The sequence below is a fragment of the Carettochelys insculpta genome, chromosome 4 (assembly GCF_033958435.1).
Source record: "Carettochelys insculpta isolate YL-2023 chromosome 4, ASM3395843v1, whole genome shotgun sequence".
Lineage (NCBI taxonomy): Eukaryota > Metazoa > Chordata > Testudines > Carettochelyidae > Carettochelys > Carettochelys insculpta.
The window spans coordinates 44,809,539-44,824,242 of record NC_134140.1 but is presented as its reverse complement, the minus strand read 5'-3'; the positions used below and the strand labels follow the sequence as shown (position 1 = coordinate 44,824,242).

General features: G+C 42.8%; 1 protein-coding gene across 8 annotated transcripts in view; it reads right to left on the bottom strand.

Annotated features, from left to right (window-relative positions):
* The window catches only part of LIMCH1 (LIM and calponin homology domains 1), a 308,724-nt gene that overhangs the window by 177,837 nt on the left and 116,183 nt on the right, over positions 1 to 14,704 (bottom strand). The gene's annotated exons all lie outside the window — the stretch shown is intronic.

Below are 14,704 nucleotides of genomic sequence, written 5' to 3'. Positions count from 1 at the left end.
CTGTTTTAAAAACAAAAATCTCATGATTTGTGGGGGATGGAATACATTTTTAACGCTCAGTCTCTATAAAAGTGTTTCTTAAACTACATTCCATCAAACACTGTTGTTCCGTGCACAACTTGCAGGTGTGCCGCAAGTGTCTGATGCTTTGAGATCACACACTGATATATATTTTCTGTTATTAAAGCCAGATACAAGGGTATGTCTTCATTGCTACGATATCTGATTTAATTACTTCATTTTCTTTTTTTACATATATGTGTCTGTTTGGCTTTGGGGTTTTGTTTTGGTCTAACAATTTTTTTTTTTTAAAAGAAAATTTTCATAGGTGTTCCACATAAAAGATATTACTTAGTGTTCTATGGTTGGAGAAAGCTTAAGAAACACTGCTCTACATTGTGACAAGCATCAGAGAGGTAGCCGTATAAGTCTGTAGCTTCGAGAACAAGAAGTCTTGTGGCACCTTATAGACTAACAGATATTTTGGAGCATAAGCTTTCGTGGGCAAAGACCCGCTTCAGCAGATGCATGAATGGGGAAGGGGGGGTTTCAGAGGGGTATTTAAAGAGTGGGGTCCCAGTAAGGGGGAGGGCCAGAGCTGACAAGGTCTATTCAGCAAGGTGGAAATGGCCCAGTATCAACAGTACTTATGAAAAGAGTTAAAAACAAGTCGGATCAGACAGGGAGATGGAAGCCTTTGTCAGCGTCTGATGGGGAGACAGCAGACGCTGGCAAAGGCTCACATCCCCCTGTCTGATCCGACTTGATTTTAAAACTCTTTTCATAAGTACTGTTGATACTGGGCCATTTCCACCTTGCTGAATAGACCTTGTCAGCTCTGGCCCTCCCCCTTACTGGGACCCCACTTTTTAAATACTCCTCTGAAACCACCCCTCCCCCACTCATGCATCTGCTGAAGCGGGTCTTTGCCCACGAAAGCTTATGCTCCAAAACATCTGTTAGTCTATAAGGTAGCCCAAGACTTCTTGTTGTTCTTGACTGCTCTACATTATTGCTATTGTCCATTCACTATACACCAAATGATGGGAAATGCCTAATCAACTTCACATATCACCCCTATGAAACTCCAACAGGACATAACATTTTGATTTATGAGGAAGTGTGCAGGAAGCAGAGGCCTGGAGCCAGAAGTAGTCAAGTGGTTAGGATGGCCTGGAAAACTCCTCTCCTTTTTCTCCCCACTCTACCCACCCGGTAATACAGGCTACTTTCTCTTCATCTACCATGTCCTTCGAGAACTCCATTCTCCCCTTCCAAAGAGTGTGTCAGGCTTAAACTGCAGATTGACTACAGAGAGTTGGTGATGTGCCTCATTGTTGGTATATAGCCAAAGTTCTGAATCATCCAAAAATTGCCAGCTTCCAGCTGGCAATAAACTCCTGTGTTTTAGGGGACAAAAGCCCTATATGGCGAGATGAACAATTTAACCAATTCACCAGACAGAAAATATACTTTGTTTTCAAGAACTTTACATACCTCATGTGGGGAAAGAGTAATGCTGAGGGCTGTCAGTTGCTATTTTTAAAGTCCTACATTATAATCTTGGTCTCTATTACTTTTCAGGGATATTTCCAAGATGACTGAGCACTCTAAGTCCGTGGTTCCCAAATACTTCCTTCCTCTCTCCCACCAGAATATCCTCTGGCACCTTAGCACTTTTCCCAGAGTGATTTTCATTCCTGACACTATCGCAGCCAGCATGCCCCCCCCGCCCCACACACACAGCACCAGAGCACAGGTGGTCACACTGGAGGATGCCATTCTCGCCTTCATGCTGCAAAGAACGGGTAGACTGTCCCAGTGTATTCCGGTCTTAGTACTGTGGACAGGTCACCAGAGTCCTGGGACCCTCCCTATTCTAAGTAAACTGGATCCCCATTTAAGACTCCACCATTTGACAGCCCACTGTGACCCCAGATGGAACTAAATGAAAGCAAAGATTCTGACACGTTTTTCTTGCAGGTTTGCACATTTACTCTACCCTGGTCCATACTACAACGTTTGATCGTTGTAGCCCACCTTGTGTTAACCTAGGTGTGCATGTGTCCACACATACATCTGTCTTCCACCAATATCAACTCTCCATTATGTCAACATAGTAACAAACTTCTAACAGCACTGAGACATGGTCAAAGTACAGATGCCTACATAATGGAAATGTAGACAGATTTGCACAAATGGCATAATAGGGTGGTGTTAACTATATAATGGGAACTTGGCCCCCTAATCTCAGTCACCCTGCATGATTTGCTTCTGCCCCACCAGCCATTGTGAAAATTTTGAGCACTGGATGGTGGCAAGTTGCATCCATTGTACACTGTACTATGCATCAAAAACAAGCATTCCTAGTGAGTATGTGCAGTGCCAATGCAAAGTCCCAAGTATGCATGCCAATACAAGTTACAACATCAGAAAGTTGTAATGTACATGGAAACACGAGAGGATCAAACTGAAAGTATATTAAGGGCATGTGTACAAGCGGACATCTGACCAATTTAAGGGGGAAAATACCTGACAATAGAATTATCTGCAATACATACTGGACATCATAAAAAGCACATGTACAGCTAACAAAAAAATTCATATTTTCCTTCCATCCACACAGAATTACACAATTAAAGAGAACCTCGTATTTTATTTGGCAGTTTACAGAAAAAAATAAACATACAAAATGTACATTTATATTCAAGTCACTGATTTCTCTTCCAGAACTGCACAGCAGCAAGATTACAAACCAATGTTTTACGGGTAGCTGCAACACTCAACATAAGAATTTTTCCTCAAGGTTTCCTTCCTCTCTGAGGGCTCCAATTTAATAGATCCTTCAATCTAGTCTCTTAGTTTTACAGATTAGGAAATTAAATGTTGCCTCAAAGAAAAAAGTGAGACACTGACAACACAGCAACATTCATGTAGTCCCCTCATGGTGAATAAATTATGGATGATAAACTCTACTGCAGACTCTCACCAGGAATAGAAAGCAAGTTGTGGCAGTCTTAATAGATACCCCAAATGACAGACTGCTCTAAAAAGATCTTAAAAATATTTTGGAACTGCATAACTCTAGGCTGAAATTAAGGGGGGCGGGGAGGAAATGGGAGGAAGAAAGGGTTCCCAGAGTAGGCCATATCAGTTTATACCCTGGACGTGCGGAGGTATGGAGAAATGCTGGTGCAAAGACTTCTAAATATGAGCAATCTTCCTGATCGTTTCCCTTAGGGAAGCAAATAGTGTCTTGAGGACAACCTATTAGTTACTTCCCCACTCTCAGTTACTCAGAAGTATGCCAAAGGGAACTGTCCTCCAAAGCACACTGGCTGGTTTGAAGACTACTCTCTCTAAAGCACTTGGGTGGACTGCCAAAATACCAAGTATCCAAAACTTATTCAGCCACCAGTCAGGCTGAGAGCTGCCATTTTCAAAATCCTGAGATTTTTTTCAGTCTAATCCAATCACTACTTGCTCATCCCTCTCTAACTGGGTACTATATAGTTACTCCTACACAGAGTGCCTCTCGCCCACCCAACCTCCCACCATGTGTGCATGCACACACGTGCTATTTTTTACTAAAATTCTACCCAATCTCAAATGAAGCATCCCTCCTTACACTTATTGTCATTAACTACACCTTGAGTCTAAGTTAAATTGACTATTCTCCAGAAATTAATGGAACTCAACAGAAAATGTATCAAAACAGGCTGCACAAGTCTAAAAACTAAAGAAAAATAAAAATTGACATTTCACGTGTCCATCATCAGCAGCAGTTTCAATCAGTCCACCTAATGGTGGGAATAAAGGGCCAATCTAATTATGGTTCAAAAAAGTATAATTATTACAAGCACGAGTCATACAAGCTCTGCTTTCGCCTGCCTGAAACAAAGGGTTTTCGAGAATTAGGATGTCTGTCCCAAGACAAAGCGCCTTGTCTACCGTGCAGTGATTGTTCCAGTGCTACTACACGTCTTTTGTCCAGGTTTCACATGCAAGCATCATTTGAAGGCACTTGAACAATATCATCAATGCTGCCCCACGAGAATCCTAAATATCTCTTGGGAGGATAGGCATATGGACACTAGCGTCCTGGAAGAGTCAAACATGACCAGCATTGAAGCCATCATCACTCATCAACAACTTTGTTGGACTGGTCATGTGCTTTGGATGTCTGATCAGTGACTCCCAAAACAGATTGTTTTCCGAAATGGAGGAAGGACAGAGGAGCACTGGGCTCCAGCAGAAGTGATACAAGGAAATGCTGAAGGCACATGAAAGTTCAGCATCAGTATTGACATTTGGGAGAACCTTGCCCAAGACCGTACCCAGTGGAGGACTAATCTGTGAGGGTGTGGCACAATTTGGGAGGTCCCACCACAGTGCTCTTGAGGAGAGAGAGAGAGAAGAAAAGAGCGTCAAAAACTGGCCCACATGCCTCCAACAGCTACCAGCACCTGCCCCTTCTGTAATAAGATCTGCAACTGCAGAATTGGGCTTATCAGCCATCAACCACCTCACAAACAACAGGGGGACAAGAAGATGTCCTACTCATTACCAAGTGACTGCCAAGAAGCACTGTAGACATTACCATCAACTGAGGATTGTTCATCTTTTTCTAGTTCCATACAAGTAGCCTGCAGCTTCCTGTAAAACAGCATTATAAATGTGTCATGCATTTCACATTGAAGTGAATAGAAAATTGCCCAGTACCTTAACTTATTGCAGAACAGTGTTATCACGTTATATGGTTGTACAATGTAGAGCACAGAAGCAACAAATCCATACCCAACACATATACAGAGGCAATGAACCTACTTTCCTGAAAGTAGGAGTTTTAACTACTCACTTTATCATCTGATCTTGAACAGAAGTGTCATTCCTGTTCATAAATTTATCCACCCCTTTTTAAAATTCAACTGCAATACAATTTGTCTCCTCAATTTCCTGTGGCAGTGAATTCCTGACTGACTATAAGCTATAAATAGTGATATGCTCTGCCATTTTACAAGCCCCGATGTCCTTTTATTTATTTGATTGTTGAAACCACTTCCTGCAGATTTGAATTCAACCTGCTGAAACAGCATTTAACCAGTAAACACTCAGCACTCTATTGAGCATGGGGACAGAGCACAGCAAACAAGATCCAGAGTGCCCTGCTCACCCAGCCAATCACAGCCTGCAGCTCTTCCTGACCACTCAACTGGGGAATGTTCAAGGAACTGGGTAGATGCCCTCCTCCTCTCCTCTCATGTGGATGTGCTGAGGAAGGGGGAGCATGCATTTCTCTTCCTTCCACACACTGACCACGTGGGAGCAAGTGGGCGGGACCTTACTCTCTCACGTGGTAGTGCAGTTAAGGAAGTGTGCCCCCAATCCAGGAAACTGTATAATTGTAGAGGGACTCTTCCCTTTTACCCCAACGGTATGTGCAAAAGGGGGAACTCCTGCCCCCTTCTCCACAGAACAGGTGTGCTAATGAAACAAACCTCCCACTGTGGGTATAAGTAAATGGAGAAGTTCAAATGAAAGTCTAAATAAAAATCCCACAGGTGCACTAATTATGCTTATTACCCCAGGATGGATGAGCAATATGGTGAAAGGAGAGCGTGACAGAGCCAGGGCCTTGGGGAAAGAGGCACAGCAGGGTTGGGGCATCACTGTGGCACCCACAATTTACACGCACAACAGCACGTTATCTGAAGGGCACAATTCTGATTCCTTGATTCACTTCAAGTAGTACAGTAAATCCTCAAGTTACACGGGGGTTGCGTTCCTGTACACCCCCCCCCCCAAGTAAATCAAATTTTCACGCAAGTTGGGGTGGGGAGCCAGGAAACCATGCTTCCACTTGGTTCCCAGCTCCCTGCTGCTTGTGGGACCTGGGAAATGAAACAGCCAACCAGGGCTGGTCAGTTTCCGGGCTGCTTCTCCCTGCCTTCCCCCAGCAGCACCCCTGCAGGAAGGCAGGGAGAAGAGACTCTTAGCCTGCCTACCTGCTGTGAACACTGACCTGATATCACATGGGTTCAAGGTCCTAGCCAAGATTCTGAAAGTAGTGGCATGTCTCCCTCTTGGCCAGCTTCTACTTGGAGGTGTGGCCAGGTAGCTCTGTGCATTACCCCCACACTGTCTGCAGGCACCGCCCCTGAAGTTCCCATTGGGCACACTTTCCAGCCAATGGAAGCTACTAGGGAATCATCTGGGGCATGGGGCAGAGTACACAGCCCTCTGGCTACCCCTATGAATAGGAGCTTGAGCAAGGTTGCACATGGAGCAGGACAAGCCCCAGAGTCCACTCCCCAGCAGGATTCAAGGGATGGATTAAAGTGGCTGATGGGCCAGATGTAGCTCATGTGCCACAGTTTACCCAACTCTGATCTACTCTGTCAGCTGGTTATCCTGGCCAAAGTTTTAATAAACATGCCTTCAGGAAGTGGATATTTTGGACATCAGCCAGGGTAGCAATTCTTAAACACCAGTAAACTGGTTAAAATATGTTTAAAATGAGAGGCAGGACAGCACTCAGACTTGGATATGAACATGAATCACATTTAGGCAAGGGCAATGAGATTTCTTCACCAAGTCTGGAAAAATTACAGGAAGTTATAAAGCACATTGGAGGAAACATTCCACAATGGTTTCTACTGAACTCCTGGGTATTATTATGAGTTATTTGTGTATGATCATACATGGTTTCTCATGCACCCATGACGTCTGAGATGTTTTTAGACATTCAAGATTGAACATAGATTTAATCAGTACTTACTACTCTCATAATCCACAGGTCAACAGGAGTTAAGATAAAAGGGATGTGTCAAATTGAGAACAAAAGTTTTAAACCACCCTTCCTCAATCATCCCTCCCAAAAAAAGCTGCTTAACTGATTATGTACTGTAATTCTTCTGGAAAAAAAGTGTATTAAGGTTTTTTATGCACATTTGTAGTATACTGACCTTAATAGTCATTCAAAGATACGCACACATTATGGCTATAAATTATACGAGCATACAGAAAATTTCAAGTACAATTGTGATGTAATTTCAGCATTATCTCACAACAGGGTAGTGAAACAATCGGACAGTGAGGAGCTCTCTCTCAAGCCACAGGAGTTCAGTTCCAAGCATCTAGCTACAGTTCAGCTCAGGAAACATCAGCAGTGCAAACAGGAACAGCTTGAAAATGCAGAAAACATCTCAGACTTTGAAAACTAAGGTATGTCTACACTAATTAGACATTCAGGTTGTGGGGCTGCTTAACTGCAGTGTAAACATTCAGGCTAGTTCTGCAGCAGAGCCATCCCTTGGGTACAGTGAACCAGGGTGACCACCCTGAGCCCCTGCTTCAGTATGCATTGTCATGCAGGACTTGGGCTGCAGCAGTGGTAGAGAGACGTGCTGAGTCCATGGGTGCTCTGGGACCAGAACACCCATGCAGAAAGTGAACAGGTGCTCAGCACCCCACAGGCAGACTCCTACCAATGACTCTCCTTTTCAGTACCTCCTGCCTGCTAGCAAGCCTCATGAACCAGCATCTCCTCCTCCCTCCCAGCACCTATCACAGACCAGTTGTTTCACAGCATTAGGAGGCACCATGGGTGAGGGTGGAGAAGCATGCTGAGGAACGGGACAGAACTAGGCAGGAAGATATGGTGAAAGGGTGGGAAGAGACGGGGATGAGGCAGTGCAAGGGCAGGGTGGGGTGGGACACTGGGGAAGAGAGAAAGTGGGAGCACCTTCTGGAAGATTGGAAACAAGCCGATTTGTGCCGGAACCCACATCTCTCTAGGGATAGCACTTGTCTGCAACCTGAGCTTTGGGACCCTCCTGCCCACGGGGTTCTAGAGCTTAGGCTGCAGCTCAAGCCTAACATGCAGACCACAACAAAACAGCCCCACAGACTGAGCCCCACAAGCCAGAGTCAGATGACGTGGGCCAGACGTGCTTTTTTTTTTTATTGCAATGCAGACATACCCTAAGAAAGGAGGGTGTTTTCCCTTCTTTGAATATTTATAGCAACTGGGGGGAGAGGAGAGGGAAAAACCCTGCAAGACCTTTTAAAATGGAAGAGGCTGGACCGGAACATCACCCAGAACTTGGGGGAGAGCTTTGAGAAGAAGAGAGGCTCTTCACGAATAAGCTAGGGGTACACAGGGAATTCTCATTAGAAAAGGGATTTTAATAAGAAAGTTGAAGCCTGTGGTCACATCTTTACCTTGATTTTCTGTGTAACTTGCACATACTTGCTTTCCCCTCATATTTCATCTTTGAATTAATTTTTTGTTTTTAATCTCATGCAGGTCCTGGTGTACATACTTAGTGGTGACCGTGTGCATGCAGCAAAGTGAGCTGATCACTAGGTGGGTCTGTTTCACACCTTCAGAGATAATGAATCAAAAAGGTTTCCAAGTGCCTGTCAATGAAGAGTGAGAGGAGGAGACATGGGACTGCTAGTCTCACACCCTGCAAAGAACAGCTAAGCTAGGGAAAGTCAGGGTGGGACCTGGTGCTTGGGGGCAGACTACTGGTGGCAGGGATTTGAACCACAGTTGCATGAAGGCCCCAAAATTACAGCTCAAGTGATGACATGACCCCTTACTGGTCTGAATGGGCCCCAAAATATCAGAGAGAAAAGACAGTATTTTATTTAAAAAAAAAAATAATCAAGACCACTGGATACAGTGAAGCTACATCTACACGTGGAACTAGAGGTGTGATTCCAGGCTACAGCTGAAAGTCATGCTAGTGTAGATTGAGCTAGAGCATTGCAAATAGTAGGGCAGCCAAAGGAGCATGGTGATAGCAACTTGTGGCATTGGGTAGCCCTGTGTTTCCCAAATACTGTTCCACGGAACCCCGTGGTTCCGCAAAGTGAAAATATGGGCTCCGCAAGAAAGTTCCATTATGATAACATTTTAGGAGGTCATAAATGCTTAAATACTTTAATTTTATTAAAAACAATTTTCATTTGTGTTTGCCACAATAAGCATCCCTGTACAACGCCAGCTTAGCCAGAGAGTGGGGACAATATCGTCACTAGTCAGCACCATGCATGCAGTCAGTGGTGCAATTACCTGTTATGTACCTCTGCAAATTCCCAAACTCACTCTATTAAATTTAATGTGATCTTTTGATTTTAAATACGTGCACTTAAACTAAATGTTGATCTCATGATGTTGTTTAGCATTTGTTTTTTATTATTACCCTGACTTATCTGTGGTCTACTTTTTCCAGCTCCATATATAAGACTTATTAGGGGTTCCACAAGACTGTTTTGAGTTTAAAAGGGTTCCGTGGCCAAATAAAACTGGGAAGCACTGGGTTAGCAGTGCCAGGTACATACCCATGATCTCCACTGCCTGTGTTCCTGAAGCTTCCCTACTAAATGCAGTGAGCTAACTTGATGACAGCTAGTACAAATATGGTTTATTTAAACTGGGAATTGCACCCACTGCTCCAAACATAGACATAGCTTCAGAGCATACTTTTCATTGCTTTCATCTAGCTACGACAGATAGTAGTTGTGTAAACACAGCAACATATCTTCAACTTGAACTATGACCCAGAGCACAAGCCCCTCAAGGACCCTAGTGGATACAAGTTGAATCTCTCTTGGCTGGCACGGGTCAGGTCCTGAGGGGGCCAAACAAATGAATTTTACCAGACCACAATAGGTCAATATTGTCTAGCAGCATTATAGACACTTTTACTATTTACTGGGCTCTTAGAAGCAATTAGAGGTAAATTAGAGCTAAATAACAGCACAGAACACACAGAGCCAAGACTGACAGCTATAAACAAACTTTATGGGACCACAGGGAACTTGTCTACACCCATGCTAAGTGGATAACTGACTGACTAAAATCATGCCAGATGAGAGAGACCTGGATTCAACCTGTATTCTAGTTACCCGCCCGTACCTTTGTATCTATACTACTAGTAGTTACCCTCGCTAGCTAACCTGTACCTTCAATTGCTACAATCTCACCTTCGCTTGCACTGTAAACACATAAGCAGCAAGGCAGAAAAAGCAGTGAAACGACTGAAGAACAGCAGCAGCCCTGGAAATGAAAAGATCACAGGAGAGATGATCAAATACAGCGGAGAAAGCATGAGTCAGGAAATACACCAACTACGTAATATAGCATGGAAAGAAGGGAAGGCGCCTAAGGAATGGACAAGATCTGTCCTAGTGACAATACACAAGTAAGGAAGTACATTGGAGTGAAAGAACTACAGAACGATTGCCCTAACGAGTCATCTAGGTAAGATGCTGATGATGATACTGACTGAGAGACTAAGATCACAGATAGAAGAACATATAGCAGACGAGCAAGTGGGGTTCAGAAAAGATAAAAGTACCATACAGCAGATATTGGCACCAAGACTGATAGCGGAGAAAGCTCGATGAAAGAACAAGAACGTATACGCTTGCTTGGTCAATTTTCAAAAGGCTTTCGACAGTATAGATCAGAAGGTGACCTGGGCAGTGGTGGAGTCACATGTCGTGGATAGCAGACTGATATGGTTGTTGAAAGATAATGATAACGTGGAGGCAGCAGTGAGAACATGAGTGGAGTTGGTTTAAAACAAGTAGAGGTACGAGACAAGGAGATCCAATATCACCAAGTATCTTCATCGCACATCTGGAGAGACCAATGGACAAGATCAAGGAAGAGGTAGAAGGGATATCTGTGCACAGAAAAAGAATTAACAACTTGAGGTTCGCAGATGATATAGTTTTCATTGAGGAAGATGAGGAGAAGCTAGCAAAAACAGCCCAGGTGTTAAACGCAGAAGGGAAGCAGTATGGACTGATTATGAACATTGATAAAACAAAAACAATGGCATCTGGAGACAAGGAAATAGGCAGGAAGATCATTGTCGATGGTATTGAGCTAGAAAAATGTAGAGAAATTCACATATCTGGGGAGCAAGGTAACGTATGACCTAGACTATGAAGGAAATAGCAACTAGAATAGCGAAAGCAAGAGCAAGTTTGAAGGAGATAGATAAGATCTGGAAAAACAAAGCGATTAGCTTAAGAACAAAGCTGAGCGTCTTGAAAATGTTTGTATTCAGCAGCATGTTGTATGGATGTGAGACACGGGCGACAACGAAAGATTTGAAAAGAAGAATATTGGCGTTCGAAAAGAGTTGTTATAGAAAGGTTCTGAGACTAGGATGGATGAAGAAGGTCACCAATTATATAGGAAGATACAGCCGAAAGAGAACCTGCTAAAGAAGGTTATAAAACGGAAGCTGCAACTATTTGTGCATATTTGCAGAATGAAAGATGAACAAAAAAAAAAATCAAGACCCTGGTATTCAGCATAATGGATGGTTCGAATAGGAGAGGCAGACCCCACAGAGAATGGATAGATGACATAGTAGATTGGTTTAGTTTCTGTACACTAGTTCCGCACCACTCCACATTGGACAGGGAAAGATGGAAGGAAATAATGAGAGAGGCATCAGACACCAAACAGGTGCTGAGCCCACGGTTATTGATGATGATGGCAGAAGAGAGGTTTGCCCTGCAAATAGGGCAACAGGACTGGACAGCTGTGTACAAAGTGCTATATATACCAATTCAGCTGAGTGAGCGCTGCAAGCACAAATCTAAAGGTTCACAGTTTGCATTAATTTAGTCCTCTAACTTGAACTACACTAATGCATACTAGGAATCTTTTAGATCAGGGATCAGCAAATCATGGCACATTAGTCAATTTTCATCAGCATACAAGGTGGGAGCTCAGCCTCACCCCTCCTCTCCCATGCAGGTAGGAGCCTGCTCAAAGCCAGGCCATCTGTGGATTAACACAAGACCAGCTAACGCTGCCAACCCACCACGTAAACAGTAAAGCTCTGAATCTGAATTTATTCATTAATGAAGCTGTTTTAAGCAGGACAGCTAGTGACCTCAGAAAGTATCACTGGCACTCAGACCGTACATAGAGATTAAACAGTCAGATTTCTGCACTCTGCCTCAGAAGGGCTGTGGACCCTTGTTTTAGATTGTGTCTGCAGTGTCCACATGGAGAGTTACAGTGCAGCAGTTTGATGCACACAGATATTCAATATGAAGCCAAAATTATCCCATAAGATACGCCTTAGAAAAGTTAGCTCTTTCATTGGATCACCATGCCAATTTGTTTCAGTAGGAAAGAGGAAGCTGTGACTATCATCAAAATAAACTGGAAAAAAAAGCACCATATAGTCTGTGTCTGTGACTCTACTGCCAAATTATTAGGGCAGAGCATTTTGGATATAAAAAATCATGGTCTTCAATTACTGTATTTCTCCCCTCCCCCCCATCTGCATTTTGCAACTGGGCTTTTATAGTTTGTTACTTTACACACAATTTCCCCCCGCCAGAACTGTACTATTACTATTCAGGAGGTACTGAATAACTTTAGCTCCTGTTATTTTTGGCCGTGTCTACATGAGCCCCAAACTTCAAAATGGCCATCCAAATGGCCATTTCGAAGTTTACTAATGAAGCGCTGAAATGCATATTCAGCGCTTCATTAGCATGCGGGCAGCCACGGCGCTTCGAAATTGACACGGCTCACGGCCGCAAGGCTCGTCCAGACGGGGCTCCTTTTTGAAAGGACCCCATCTACTTCGAAGTCCCCTTATTCCCATCAGCTCATGGGAATAAGGGAACTTTGAAGTAGGCAGCGTCCTTTCGAAAAGGAGCCCCATCTGGACGAGACGCATGGCCATGAGCCGCGTCAATTTCGAAGCGCCGCAGCTGCCCGCATGCTAATGAAGCGCTGAATATGCATTTCAGCGCTTCATTAGTAAACTTCGAAATGGCCAATTGTGTGGCCATTTCAAAGTTTGGGGCTAGTGTAGATGTAGCCTTTGAGACCTACAGGGGAACAGCACCTCTCAGGATCAGGCACTGCACTTGAATAACTCTTACTTAAGAGTAATTATTTTCTGTCCATATTTTATTACTCAAAGTTAAATAGTAGATATAGTAGTCATTGGTGATAAAACGTGAAAAGACTGAAACTTGAAAAGACTGAAAACTCTGTCTTGATAGAGTTGTTTCAAATGTCCTCACTTGAACTTAAATCTTGATGCTTAATGAGCCTCAAGGGCCTCTCTCCAAGTTGGATACAAGCCAAATCCATAAGGCTGGCAATGTTGTAACTTTAGAATATGCACCGTAAAACCTGCAGGAGACCACCAATCTTTTCGCACTTACAAGCACAAGATCACATTCAGACCCATGCTGATACTGAAGTCAAAACACTGGTTCTTGGCTTGCATAAACAATGACCCTACAAAAGTAAATTCAAACTTAACACACAAGGGCTTGAACACTTGCTAACTTCTCCACCTATGTAAGAAAGGTCCTCCACTACTGCACAATATTCAGTCAAATCTAGATCATACATCCTACACAATCTGCAGGTCTGCAAAATAAATACCTGAGAAATCTGACAGAAAGCAGACTAGACTTTGCAGAGCGATTCCCCATCCATGCCCCAGGCATAACACAGTGATTTTACAAAGCTGGAATAGAAATTGCAGGTATGAAATTATGACATCCAAGCTACTAAAATACCATTCATATAATAAATAACTCAAATCAGGCTCCCCACAGATTTCTCCCATGGAACTGTAAGACTAATATGTCACAGTATTGCACTGGCATTGACCTGGCACGTACCCAAGCTGCTCTGAAAACCTAGTTCACACCAGTCCAATGCTTGGTCACGTGTGCTTTAATCATGGTGCAAATCCAAAGCAGCTCAACTTTCTGAGAATAAGCTGCTCACTCCCAATTGCAGAAGAGGCATGTGCTGAGACAATTTCCTATTTAGATAAGAATATTAGTCCCGTGAACACAGGGAACAGTTTAATTTTTTATCATAATCTTCTCATTTTTATTCAAATTTATAGCCTCATACCTTTTCAGAGTATGATTAATTTCAATTAAACAAGTTTTATTAGAAACAAAATTTTGTGATACTGCCCTCTTAAAGCTAATATGCTATTCGAAATTCTCACTGTGAGCAAAACTAATTGTTCAAGATGTATGCCTTGACTTTGCTGGATAAATTGTATCAAGATTCCTTTAGTATATTTTAAAACAAGTTCTGAATTTAGTCTTCCATTAAAAATTGAATGGAAAAAATCTGGAATGTTTATTCCCAACTATGAAAGGAAGAGCTCCTTTTAAAATACATGTGGTTTTAAAAAAAAAAGTATTACCTCCACATTCCAAAGGTGAAGTACACAGAGATTCTCTTTTCTTTTTTTCAGTGAACCATTTATTTGTAATTCAAAAGAATGTTTTCAGGATAAGACAAGTGAGCTGATACACAGAAAATACAAGAGTAATACAGGTAATTGATGCAGACCTCTACCAGCACCAGAATATAAATAGCCCGTTATTATACGCTGATGCCCTGATTCAGCAAACCACCTACATAAGTATGTGCTTAGGATAAGTGCTTAGCACTGAAGTCTGCAGGATTTAAGTACACACTGAATTAAATCAAAGCCTTATTTCATGAAACCAGTATTTTTGTTCAATACATTTATTAACATGTAGCAGGCAGACATACAAGGACAATAATGTATGCAAAACTTATACAGGGCATGGTGTGACCTACAAGATGCACTGCTGTCATTTCACAGCCAAGCCAGATTTATTTTACATTGATTATTTTAGC